This window comes from Perca flavescens, chromosome 20 (genome assembly GCF_004354835.1).
Source record: "Perca flavescens isolate YP-PL-M2 chromosome 20, PFLA_1.0, whole genome shotgun sequence".
NCBI lineage: Eukaryota > Metazoa > Chordata > Actinopteri > Perciformes > Percidae > Perca > Perca flavescens.
In genome coordinates, this window is record NC_041350.1 from 9599981 (window position 1) to 9614829 (window position 14849).

Below are 14849 nucleotides of genomic sequence, written 5' to 3' on the forward strand. Positions count from 1 at the left end.
TTTCCCCAATGAGGGTCCATTGAGTTTAAAGTGTCTCTAATTTAGGACTGTGGCATGATGATTGTTTTTATTCTTTCCTATCTTTTTCTGGATCGGCATTGCATTGGTTTGTACCGGCACAGTGGCTCGCATTCATTGATCAATGCCATAAATTTATGCACACGAGCCACTCATGTTGGTGTTAATGGCCCGTGGATATGGAGGCATTATGCAAATGAATCCCTGGCTCTAGAAAAAGCTTTTCAGTCCATTTTAGTTGTGTTTAGCCTCCTATTTATGTCTAAAAGGAGTGGTTTGCTGTGCCATTAGGTTCAGGATGAATGGCAATGCATTTGTGTTACAGATTGTGTTTCGAGTTCTTACCGGGAAATGTAAGAGAGGGAAGAAAAACAGATTGTATTCTAAAGCTACTCCTAGCTTTCACATAGTTTTGAGATTGAATTTGCTGTAGTGGCATCTGTGCCAAATGAATAGCTTTTTAAGTGTACCGAACTTAAGGGTAAACATCTGGCCCACCGTATAACTGTCATGTAATCATTGTACTGCTATTGATTATTAAGAAAGATCACTTCTTATTCCATAATTACATGTTTAATTGAGTCAGAAGCAATATGTCTTGTATCTTCTATTTTTTGTGTCTCTCATTATTTTTTGTATCTCTCTTTCACCCCCACAACCCTCCAAAAAAGAAAAGAAATGTGTCTCTTATCAGGCAGTAGTAAAGGGGAGTAAAGAGGCTGTAAGGACTTTATTCTTTATAGGGGCGAGGTGGAGGGGGGGTATTATACCTGTCTTTCTTCTTGCCCTTTGTTTATCTCTCTCTCCTGCAACTCTCTCTCTCTCTCTCTCTCTCTCTCTCTCTCTCTCTCTCTCTCTCTCTACTCTCTGTTTAGCTATCTGACAGAGGGGTGCAGGATCCTGCGGAGTGGGTGGTGGAGCTCTAATTCAATTTATTCTACTGCTCAGAGAGAGAGAGAGAGAGAAAGAGACTACAGATGTTAGGGAACATTTCCTACAGTGGAGAGGCAGGCCTCATAGGAAGCTGGCCTGATGCTGTGACATCTGAATTGATCCTGCAGGTTATGTGTGTGTGTCTCTGCGTGTGAGTGTGTGCTCATTATCAACTAAAACAATATGTCTTTAAAATGCTGTCAGTGAGTTGGAAGGGAGAAAACAAAGACAAATCGTCTTTTATTCCTCCAGTGCTCACTCAACTATCAGCTGAAACACATATGACTGACAACTCAGACTGAACATTTCAGATGACCTTAACTGAAGAAATGTCCATGTCCAAGTTATCATTAATTTCCAAGGTTTTAGAAAGAATATTGTTGGGAAATTAGTTCTAATATGACCAGAATTGACAGTTTGACACTTCCAATGTGGTCACTAATGGTACCTCATGAACAGCAAATGCAGGCAAAACCTCAGTGTAGGTTAGCGTGGTGGCTTTTGCCAACATCAACTATGGTTGGGCAACCCACGATAAATACATTTGTCAATCATCTGAGATTTTACCACACCATTTACACCATTGTAACTCTCTTTCTTTGATATCTCTGCGGGTAATAGGCTATTTTTATTTATGCTACAATGGGAATGACTAGGGTTAGGTACCGAAACCCTGTGCTAATATGGCACCAGGTGCCTAAACGACCGGTATCTACTGGACCGAATAGCAACGCGAATTTTGGTGCCTCATTTCTGTGCCCTCTGATGCTCTGAAACGGATGTTAGAGGCAACTGAAGCATCGCTGCACGTGACACTAGTTAACATTACGCTTGACAGCAGGTAACGTTAGCCTACCGTTAGCTAGTAGCTGGATTAAACATTAAAATGCTGACAGCTAATGTTAAACGGTGTAAAGTGTGACTGTTTTTCCCTGTAGAGGATTCCAACACCGGGACGTAACGTCTGTCTGACAGCAACTGTAGGAAAAACAACACAGACGGTGTGTTCACTTGAAACTGGTAGCCTAAGCTTCGTGGTGCATTCAAAGTTATTATTAAATACCCTTTTCCCATCTGGTGGTTGTTTTCTGTCGTTTAACAGCAATATACTGGTGAAATAATTTATTTATTATTATTATTACATTATTAATAAATCATTTAATTTTGACCATATGGCAATAAACAAGCCGTTGTTTAAAGGTCCCATGGCATGAAAATTTCACTTTATGAGGTTTTTTAACATTAATATGCATTCCCTCAGTCTACCTATGGTCCCCCAGTGGCTGGAAATGGCGATAGGTGTAAACCGAGCCCTGGGTATCCTGCTCTGCCTTTGAGAAAATGAAAGCTCAGATGGGCCGATCTGGAATCTTCTCCTTATGAGGTCATAAGGAGCAAGGTTACCTCCTATTTCTCTGCTTTGCTGTAATTCTGCACCAAAGCAGAAAGATACAGTATTAGGGGACCACTAAGGCCTATATAAAAGCATCCAAAAAGCAGCATGTCATGGGACCTTTAATGTCGCAGACTCTCGTTTTGTGCTCTTCTTTTTTTATTTTTACTTTTTTAAACTTTTTTTTTTTTTTTTTTAAGCATCGGTTCAGGCGCCGGCACCATTTTAAAAGTATCGCTTTAGCACCCGTATCAGAAAAAACCCACACAATACCCAACCCCAGGTATGAGGTACCTTGATTTGACAGGTGTTTAATTTGCTGGATTATCCAAAAATAGACATTCCTTTGTGGTTGTTTTATCCATTAATAATCTCTCAATTGAATTTCCAGAAAATACTAGTACTATAAAGTACTATATTTCTATCAAGATGCATATTGACATACATAGTGTGCTAGCTCATTTTATCCATATTGCTCACACCGTAGGCTACTCATTAACCGCATGTCTATTACGGGGTCAGCTTCACTGTGTCTGCCCTTGTCTGCCTCTCAAATCGAACTTGCTCAGTTAAAAGAGGAAATTCCACATCATCTGTTTACAACTTGGGAAATACAGCAGCCTCAGCGTATACATTGCTAACGTTTAATCCTTTACATTTCATAAACAATGTTAAACAAGGTAGCGGTAAAGGCATTTGACGTAACATAAAGATATAAACAATATATTCCTTTGTTGACATACAGGAAGTGTATTGTTGTGTGAAAGTAGTGCTGTGTTGGCACCGCTGATAAAACACAGTAACTCCAAATAAATAGCCTTTGCCAAGGCAGGATTAGTCTTTGGCTGGCTGGTAGTTCTAGTTAAGTCCCTGCTTAAAATCCATTAATAAGTAATTAATTACATTGGAATAGATCTGTGTGTTGTTGTTTATGTTTGTGTGGCATTTTCTTGAAAATTCAGCTCATCTGCTGTGTAACTGCAGTGGCAACACTCATTTTTGTAAAACATGCTAAATACATGGAATTTGAAGTGGTTTGTGGTTTGATTTTTTCACCCACATGATCACCCAACACTACCCCTCCTCTCATCGCACACCTGCTGCTTCAAAATCACCTGTGATGTGTCTGACACTCGATCCTGTATGAAAGTGTATGATGTTGTGAGCATGAGAAGTTAGTGACATGACAGATGTGAGACATGTTGGGAGATATTGAGCTGTGTTTTTTGTCACATTTTTGTTTTTCATTTGGAGGCCACAGTTCTGAGACAAAAGGGTTTTAAAGGGGATAACAGACGGGGGGTTGAACGTGATACAATACAGACAGGCTTCTGGCTTAATGCCTACAATCCCACTGCCTCATTCTGTCTCTGTCTATACATCAAGTAATTGACAAGCATGAGTAAAGTGTATTCAAAGCTCATAAATTATACAGCCATGTCAACCTCTGTCACATGAACAAACATTAAGAATCAAAAAAAGGAAGAACTTCACTATTGTATAGCGTTGTCAGATCTGGCCCAGGATGGACTCAAATGCACGACTCAACAGGCAGCTCGCTTCACAAGATGTATTGTATAAGTACAAGGACAATCTAAGCAACAGTGTCCAAATCCTAAAAGAAGAGCTTATCCAAAGAACATGCAGAGTTCAAAAGCACTAGGCTAAGGTATCCAAAATCGCTAGACAAAGGCAGAGTCAAAAAACAGGCAAGGGTCTTACTGTAACTTAGAAACACAAGGAAGGAATGCTGTCACTGGGGTACAAAACGATCTGGGGTATATATATATATATATATATATATATATATATATATATATATATATATATATATATATATATATATATATATATATATATATATATATATATATATATATGTGAGTTTCAAAATAAAACAGGAAGTGACAAATATTGACTAGAAAATGAAAACATGACCTCATTGCTGACTCGGGACATGCCATGTAAATCAACCATTACCAACGTTTTGACTTCTGACCCAATACAACAAAGCTCTATCTATTTGGACACCTAGCAATTAGCAATTTCTAGAGATAATTACCGCATTAACCAAAGGGTGATTACTTCTTCTAAGACTGTTTTAGGTCAAATGGCCCAGACATTAAAAAGAAAAAGCAAAGATTAGGGGGAAACCTCAACAAATTAAATCTCCTTTTGTCTTTCAGAAATATGTTTATATTTTCTGCTCCCCTATCTCGTCATCTCACAACCCCTTAGATTTATCTTGTATCCCTTTTGGTGGACCCCTGTTTAAGTCATTGCACGTATGTGTACATATGTGTGTGTACAATGAACAGTTTCAAATTCAAGCTAGGAAAAATGTAAAACAAAAATGCTATTTTACACTGAGGGTTATTCTATGATGTTTCTTTATCTTTTCATAAAACTCAGAACTGATAGGTAATCATGACACTGTCTAATAGCTCCATAATTATTAATTCTATTTTTTTGTTTGGAGAAGGCTACTTCAAGTTGTGGCTATCTCTGCACTCATTAGGCTGGACGATATTGAATCATTTTTGTGGTTGTTGCTATATGTCATCATAGGACATTTAACTTTTTCTGCTGTAGGATACGGAGCAGCTTTCATGGTCCGTGGATGTTTTATGTTGTATTTTATTTTATGTTCATGCCATTTGCTTTTACATTTGTCCGATTGTAACTTCACACAGAATAAATCCCAGTTCTGCTCCTGTGCAACAGCTGTACAGTGAAGTTTTAAAAGAACAGCTTTAACATCTGTATAAACTCTGTGTATGACATTGTTAGAGAGAGGAATTCTGATGCATGCTTTCCAGCCTATACAGGACTTGATATTTCTAGCATCATAGTTCTAATTATAAATATTTCAACACAGTTGTCACCTAGGGATTCTGCCACCAGACTTGGCACTTAATCTATGATATTGGCCCACACTCAATAACACACTGCTTTAGATGACTAAATCCAACAGTACAGTAGCTCCTTTGAAAAAAAAACCCATGGGTAAAATGTGTGAAACATCAATGCTGTGGAAAGCTTTTTTGAAATTTTGAGAGACTCGTTGTAGTATTGCCATTTGAAAATATTATGAAATTCCCCTTGTAGACAGACATAGCAGGATAAGACTGGGGCACAGCCATTTAAAAACCTCTATCTTATACATTGATGCCCTTATGCACCCTTGCCTTTCTCCTCTTACAGAACAGCTGATACACCTGCTGAGTTTGTGCAACTCTAGATGAGACAACTTGTCATGTCCCTTGAATGTTGCCACAATTTCTATCTTTTAAGTTGCTTGTTTTATGACTATAGGACTACACTCAACCACAAAGTATGTATTGTAAACATAGATCAGGGTGATACAATAGTATACTATGGTTAATTACTCTGCAGCTCTTCTCTCGTCTTCTTCAGCCTCAGTCTTTTCCAGCAAGGTATACTCTCAAAAACCAAGTCTTTAATGAGCATCAGGTACATATGATTATTGTGTATACAGACAGTATTACATATAGTATCATAAACTGCATTTCTGGGCCAACTTTAGGTGTGATTTTTTCTATATGTTCAGTCTATGTGTTTGGTGTTATCTCCCCCCAGGCCATATCCATAAATAACAGTACATTCTCAACTTGTCAGATTAAATTAGCGATAAAAACAATAAAGACCACCCCTGCCTTCAGAAGACTTTCATATGTGGTTGTAACAGTTGGAGCATTACGAGAATAAAAAATCAGTAATATTTAATAACAGATTGTTTAAATTATCAATCAGATTCACTTTATTTATTATACACAAAATATATATTTTAGATTTTTCATGCCGACATTGGTCTTGATATAGGACTCCATTCAAAGCAAATGGTGATTATGGACAGTAAATGAGTACACTTAAATGCTCCCATGGGAAATGGGTCACTGCAGCAGTAGAGTAAAGCCTATAGAATAAAGAAGCACACATACAGTGTAGGGCTGCTACCTCTTAGTCGACTAATCGGTCGTTTTGGTCTTAGTCAACTTAGATTTCTTTAGTCGATTTCTCATGTTTTATGCTTTTTTCATGCTGAATGACTTATTTCCAAAAAACGTACGAGCACATCTCTGGTAAACACAAGAATTAAGGGTTGACATTTTACCTAATAGATATCACCGTGTAACCTACTTTGATTACTTTCATTAAGGCAATTAGTTGTTGTATTACACGTTTTCTGAAATGTTGTGTTTAAATATGCAAAGGAGGCATTATCTCATTCAATATATGCATCCTTTTGCGTGACCCTTTGCGGAGAAACTCAGATTTACAGATCTGTCGATTAAATCAATTAATCGATTAGTCGATACAATTGAATGAGTGTTAGTCGACTAAGAATTTCTTCAATCGAACACAGCCCTAATACAGTGAAGATAACATACAATTATATCAAGTGAACAGACAAAGTAAGATAAACTGAAACCATTCAAAGTTAACTTTTTTTTCTCTTTTTAAATAAATAGAAAGTTAAAGGGCTGCCTCGCCTTAATTGTGTTTGGCCATGTTCACATCCATATTGAGTGAACTGTGTTGGACTCAGAGCCCTTGGGGCACTTTTTTTTTTTTGCACATGGACACTTTTGAATTAAAGTTACGAGTCAGCACTTTCACCTCATAGGCATGCTTCCATTTGGAATCTGATGTGCTGAAGAACACATTGAAAACATTTGTTGTAATACCAGTGCATGGCTGCACTATATCACGCAGCCATTTTCCTCATCTATATTTCATTAATGCATGTTTATGATGGAAGATTCTTAAGCACCCTGGACAGCTACAGTATGAAGGTACAGTTTAAAGTAAACATTTCAGAACCATGGGCAGCTACACTATGCAGGTACAGCTTGACATAAACATTTGAGCACCCTGGACAGCTACTGTATGAAGGTACAGTTTGAAGTAGACATTTCAGGAACATGGACAGCTACAGTATGAAGGTGCAGCTTGAAGTAGACTTTGCAACACTTTGCAACACAATGAACTGTTTTTTTTTCACAAATGCTGTTGTGCATGGCTAAAATGATACCGAGCGCATTTTTGTTGTTGGTGTCAAAAAGCACTGCCCTTGGGATCATTTCAGAATGGACATGTTGGTGCTACATTGCTGCAAATGTTGAAGGATAGTCAATCAACAAGATTATATATTTTCGATAGTCATCATCAACAACAATATAATTATCGGTCATGATGATGATCATTTCTGAACAACACTGCCTGTAAATGGGAGGCTTTCTGTCATTCTAATTGGTTCAATTGTGTTGTGTTAATCACCAGGACGAGCAGGTCATCAGTGAGGAACAGTGTTGTTTTTTTGGAGCAGCAGAGGGACTGAAAACTGAGTAGATTAAATGGTGCATTTAATTAAGAGGCTTGGGATCAGGAAGTCAGAGATCAGTCTTGGTCCATGCCAACAGAAGCTACATTTAGCCTAGCTTGTTAGCGCGTGCCATCTGTTCACAAACACAGATTATCGCTACACAGCAGGCGCAAGCTATGGGTACATTATCTGGTGGTTTTCTGGGGTTTATTTTGTCAAATAAGCAAGGTGTGACTCTTTGTGATGCAGAAGCCTATTTCACCTCCATATGCATTGCCTCTACCCTCAATGTATGAGTTATTGTGTGTCTCATTACACTCACCATACACAAAAAAATGTAATCATTTTCAGTCATGTTAGCAGCTAGGGTATGTATGTTAAAAAGATGTTACATACTAATAAGATGCTGCCAAAGTGTCTTTTATTTGTTATTTTCAGCTTTTTATGTTATAGCTGTTCATCAATACGAATATTAACCCCTTATCATTTTATTTACAACTGGTATATATCTGTTGTAGGTGGATTTCTTTTATTTTTCTTCTTTTCCTTTCTCCTCTGTGCTGTGATGGAGTTCACATTTAAATAAGTAAAAGCCTTACTTTCACCTTTTCCTTTCATTCTCAAACTAATGGAGGTATTCTTGTAGTGCTCTCTGACATTTTTCTGTAATCCTCTGCAATGTTGGGTGTCAACAAAGTCATAAAGTCACACTGTCTATGTTTACTGTTAAGATCACTTGGGAGTTGTTAATGTGTTGTTTTAATAAGAAATGGTCATTCACTAACATTTACAATCACTACCTAATCACACTATTACAATCACTTATGTGTGTGTTGTTTTGTTTCCTTTCAATAACCTACTTCAAAGTCACACAGCATCAATAACATGGTTTTATGGTGTCTTTGCTTACTCTGAATAGTTAAGGATCTGCTTTACAAACAGGGATCACTCCAAATCATTGCATCACACTTAGCTGTCTTTTACACCAAATACTATAAAAAGCAGCCATCTAATCCTGGCTGTTGGCAGTATTTTGTCTTTCTACTTGGCTCTAACCTGAGCTCAGCAAGCTGCTACTCACCAACAAACACTCCAAAATCTGACGGCTTGATATATTTGGCTGAAGGATATTAATATGGTTTGAAGCAGTTGCCAGTAAATTCAGGGAGTGTAAATGATACTCTTATGATATTGAGCAACCCAGTTAATTATTTCTTAATAAAAACAACCCACTGCTGGGGGACAGAACAGTAAGATTGGAGAGATTGAATTAGAGTGACATTTTTTTGAGGATGAATTATATCAGAAATAATTACTGAAACATACCTTCAGATAAGGGAATGCAATGTCAAAGTAAAGAAATGTGGGTAGGTCCAGAGATTAAGTACTTTCAGCCAGGCATTGAATACCAGCACTTGAAACAACTTGACTGCAATGATCCTGGTGGTGGTTTCCTTGAAAATCCTATTTTTGTGGCACTATTACTGTCAAGCCTTATGAGATGAGCCCCTGCTCAAAGATGCCTCAGAGGCCCCGGGTTCTCCTTAGCACACCCTCAGACACAAACGGATATCATGATAGCCTCTTTGTTGTGATATCTTCAAAATAAAGTTGTTTTTGAGAAGGAATTTCACTCTACAACAAGAACTGTTGATAGACATATCACACAAGCATACACTGGATCACATATCACAGGCTGTGCGAAGGGGCTCCCTAGGCCTTTTTACTAATCCATCCATCTTTAATCTCCCTGATGGTCCCTGATGACTAGATAACAGCAGATATATTATTTTGCTTCATGTGGTATACAGTAAATGGGTGTTTGAGCTTTGACCTGTTTAGACTACATTGATACTTTAAATTAATTTAATCTGATAATCATTGTTTGAAGTAGGTTGCTGTATAGATTAAATAAAATGTGCTTTTCTAAGGGAGTGCATTTGAAAATGAAGAATTAAAGGTACCCTATGGCATTTTTATTTCAGCACAATCACTTCAAATTAAGAATGGAATGCAATGAAATGTTAACGTGTATTTTTAAGTAAAGAGCAGTCGGCCAGGAGGACTGAACTGGGTTGGAGGCCTGTAATCAGAAAGACCATTTGGTTTTATGAGCTGGTAATAATGAAAATTGTCTTTTATCAGGAGAATACCACCAATAGTAGTAAAATCAGAAGAGGACAAATTAGAATTAGAGAATTAGTCAGCCATCATCATAATTAGTCCTTAACGTGCTCGGGTAAACTGAGGTGTATAATGCCAGGTGTGTCCAATCATCTTCTGTAATTCAATGGAATAAACTAATGGAACAGTGCATGTTGTGTGTGTGTGTGTGTGTGTGTGTGTGTGTGTGTGTGTGCGTGCGTGCGTGCGTGCGTGCGTGCGTGCGTGCGTGCGTGCGTGCGCCTGCCTATCTATACCCTTAGGGGCCGTTTGTCCCAGCTAATGAGCTGTCATTTTCAGAGTCAGTTGTAGTTTAGGTAAGCAGAATGGCAAAAGGGTAGCAAACATAGGGGCAGATGTTCAAGTCTTTCCCCACATTAGAACGATAGGGTTCAGGTTGAAAATTGGCGGGGTGGCCCTTTAAGCCTGATATCATGACTTACAATCTGCTTATCTAACACTATCAGCAGTGTACTCTACGCTGCTTTGAAGAAACGGATGAATACGCCATGATTAATGGATAAGATGCAGAGAGTAGTAGAGTGTGGATTCAGAAAACAAAAACCCTCTTAAACACACTGCGAGAGCTTCTCTGTGAGTTCCCACAGACTGCAGAGTACAGCATGCATGCAAAACTTCTACTTATGTAGGCAAGTTATCTGCCCACACACACACAAACTCAGCAAGTGGGCCTTTAAAAGGATATACAACATTAAAGCAACTTCCCTCTAGGAACTAAAGCGAAAGCATGACTCAACCATTTATCAGCACCACACAATGAGTTGACATATTTACAAGAGATGGACAGTAGTGAGACATCCATTTCACAATACCTGTAGTGTGCCCATACATTAAAAACTGACCTTATCAATACTCTTTTTACTGGTTTAGAATCGGTTCTCGTTTAGAACCTGGCTTTGAGGGGGCATCCCTACTCATGTTAGTTTCTCTCTCTGACTTTTCCTGTAGGTTGATGCCTTTTGCTAGGTGTAGGCTTTACAGAGTCCAGGTATATTGCAACATGCAGTGAGTCACAGCCTGTGACCCAGTTGAGCAATGTTGCTCAGCATGACCTCATTCTGACTGTACAGTTAAACAGATCCAATGCTAGTGCAGGTGTTTTTGTCAGGCACATTACTGGAAAACACGAAACTTACGTGAGCATTTCAGATTATTCCAGGTGGATTTCAAATGCATTTCACTGTAATTTACTGTGCAATAAAAGCAATGTTGCTACTTTCAAGGTGAGCAATGTATATCATGAATGCATTCAGTCATTTGAGGTAGCATTATTTGCTACATGATACAACAGTATATTAAGACTAATGCGTGGAATCGCAAGTCCTGAGAACTGACAGCAACACAGTGTGTGAACTTAGGTAATGTTGAGTTTACAGACAACAGGCTAGTGGCCTTAATCCTGCATCAGAACACAAATATAGCTCTCTGTGTGTGTGTGTGTGTGTGTGTGTGTGTGTGTGTGTGTGTGTGTGTGTGTGTGTGTGTGTGTGTGTGTGTGTGTGTTAGATGTGACATTTGTAACACGTTAACAAGCATGCACAAACATAAATAAAAAGTCCTCAAATATGTCTGGTATCAACTTATATACAAGTTGGATTTGGTCTAAATATTTAAATAGTGGTTACATGTAGTAAATCTTAGCATGCTTACACACTAAACTAAGTTGTGAAGATGGCAAACATTATACCTGCCAAACATCAGGATGCTAGTCTTCGTCTAGTTTGGTTCTTGCATCTTGTTTTGCTTATTGTGATCGTTTCAAATGTCACAGCATTCTGTTACAGATCCGTTTTCAGCATTACAGTAGTAAAGTGTCTTATTCCAACTCAAAATCTTTCAATACTGACACGGTTTGAGTTCCGAGACAATTTGAGTATTCTGTAGGCAACACTATCTTTAATCTACCTTGTTTATATGGCAGTAATCCTTTTTTAATCTGATCCCTTTTATCAGCTAACCTTGTACTTCAGGAACCTGGGAAAGATTTTGGCAACCTAACAGTGCCAGCAATCCTCGAGCACCAGCTTTAATCTTAATTACCACTGTTGAGTACCGACACCAGACTTTGTTAAACATGCATGGATTAGATTTAAAACTATTTATTCATCCTGATTTTCTTCCTTTCTGTGTGTATCAACATGTGAGTGTTTGTAGAGTAAACCTGTCTTCGTAGTGGCACATTCATTTGGTACCAATATCATTCCCCCTTTTAAGTATTTTGGCAGCAAAATTCTGCGCCCATTTCTAATCTCTCCCCTGTCTCCACTTTGTCTTTCTGATATGTGAGACATGTTGTCTTTGCCTTTAGAAAAAAAAAACTTCACAGTGTGTTTCTTCATGAGTGTGTTTGTGCATGCATGTGTTTGTGTGATCATTATGCCTTGATCTGAAGCCATCTGGGTTGGCTGGATCATTTGCATATCTGGTGTTAACCATTATAAATATTCATGACCAGGGTCTAAACTGGTATGAATATTCATTTTGCCTCCAGGACGTAGACGGGTGGAGTGGCTGTTATTTCAATCAGCAGAACAGAAATGAAGTCAACCTTTTGTGTGGTGGACGAGAACACTTGATGATTCTCATAGGCCCCTTGGCAAGCTTGGCAAGCTTGGCAAGCTTGGCAAGCTCCATATGTATGTGGATTACTATTTTTGCTTTAGTCATGTGGCGGCCATATTTGATTCACATCATACTTGGGAAATGGTGCCTGCAAGACAGAGAGGAAGTTGGAAACAGAAACAAACTCAACTTGTCTTGGAAGAAAAAGATTGAAAGTACTCTTTCAAATGAGGGAGAAGCTGCAGGGCAAACTATTCACTAAAGTCCAATTCAGAAGCTGCAGCGGCAGGACTAAAAGACATAATGATGGCGTGGAGCCATCGTGTTGGCACGTGTGACTATGTCAAACTAACTAGGCGGAATTCTTAATTTCTTTGTTAACAGCATACATTGCCTGTTTGACAGTTTACTTGCTAAAGCTGTTGTTAGTTCATCTGAACTGTTAGAAATGCCACTGCCGCTGTTAGCTACTGTATAAATGATCCAAATAGATCTAGTTGGTTAGGAAATACATTTAACATGAGCACATAAACATTCACAGTTGCTGTTATGTTTCATTCCTCTTGTTGTGTCTTTGGACCTTGACCACTTCTGCCATGACATTCTATCATGGCAACATCGAAGCAGAATTTGGGTCTATATTTATTTTAGTTTGATTAGCATGCAATGTGGCTGATGTGGTTCCATCTTTGATGGGTTGACTTCCTTACTACTTTGGATCTGTTGCCTTTAGGGATGCTAATTTACATTTTTCCTGAACAATAGCCGACCCTTGGTTAGGGCTGTGCAATTAATTGAAATTTAATCGTGATTATGATTTTGGCTCCCAATGATCACAAAAAAAGAATAATCGCGAAAAACAATTATTTAGCGCATTACGTTTTGCAAGTAAACTCTTATTTTCTCTTGTGTTCTGAATGAAAATATAAAGTTTAAATAGGAAAAGTATTAAGGCAAATTTCACAGTTGTATGTGTTTTTTTTTACTGTTGATTTATTTTACTTTTTCCACTGTCTACATCTTTCCAGAAGTCAACGAGTAATCGTGTTAAATTATCGTGATTTCAATATTTATTGAAATAATCGTGATTATATTTTTATATATAACCAACAAGCAAGCAACTGAGTGCATTTCCACAGACACTGGCAGCCACTCTCCTGGAAAGGAGCCGCTCTCCTTGCACGACACACAAGTCCGCAGCTATCAGCGGAGCATATGTCCGAGCCCGTCTCCAAAGCATACATCTGCAAGGTTGTCAGCTGTGTGTCTGCCTGGCATAGTCTGTGAGGGCAGCCAATTTAACCCGGCAGTCCTCATCGATATAGTAGCATGTGTCATGTAGCTCTCCGCTGTGAGCACCGTCCATATATTTAATAAGCAATAAAGAAAAGCATGTCGCTTTTGCAATTACCCCTCGGAATATCACTTTAAAACGTGAACTTGGGCCCTCAAGTGTAGTTACTCTGCAAACCCGCGGAGGCTCCTACTCCCATAGAACCACGCCTATAGCAATGCACAAAGAGTCACAGATGCAGTGTGAATTATATTAAAGTTAAATAGATATCAACATAAAAGCCACAATTCATCAAAGAGAAATTCCTGGATGGAGCTGAGGTGGGACAAGCTTAAACCATAATATTTTAATATAATATAATATAATATAATATAACGTCACCTTCCTAAAATAATTGCCTAAGTCATTTTTTCCGTTTTTTCAGAAAACACAAAAAATAAAACTGCCTAAGTCACATGCTTGACATAGGCAATTATACTAAAGGTGTAGAATCACATGACCTGTTCAACTGAGGATGTAGGCAATTTTACCAGAGGTGGCCTGCACCATGAGGAGATGATTTAGGCAACAAAATCATTTTTGTTAAAAAATGACTTAGGCAATTATTTTAGGAAGGTGGCGATAATATAATATACATACCACCACTACTGACCCTAATAGGCTCACACACTTGTCAATCAAGCAACGACACTTCAATCATTTTTCATCATATCAAACAGAATGTTTGTATTTATGGTTGGCATTCATTCTGCTATAACCATGATATGTATTTACGATGATTAGATACTTTTTAATGTGCTGTAGTAGTTTGCATTGCGAGTGGCGGAGTCTTCCATGCCGGCGCTGGTTGCAAATGGCATGCACGTGCACAAAGGATTCACACGAGCCAACACACAATTGACAATGTTGTTTGCATTGAGTTATGTCTACACAGTTATTTTGAAAATCAGCATCCAAGACACACTATAGAAAAATAGCATTACTTGATTAATAAAGTCATTAGTAAGCTTCTTCTTTCTTACCTCAGTTGATGTTTTAAAATTATTTTGTGTGTGTGAGAGAGAGAGAGAGAGAGAGAGAGAGAGAGAGATACTATATCAGTATTCAGGACAGAGGAT

The 14849-nt window shown here is 38.3% G+C and overlaps 1 protein-coding gene across 1 annotated transcript in view; it reads left to right on the forward strand.

Moving 5' to 3' along the window:
• lrfn5a (leucine rich repeat and fibronectin type III domain containing 5a) overlaps window positions 1-14849 on the forward strand; it is a 128207-nt gene that overhangs the window by 3732 nt on the left and 109626 nt on the right. The gene's annotated exons all lie outside the window — the stretch shown is intronic.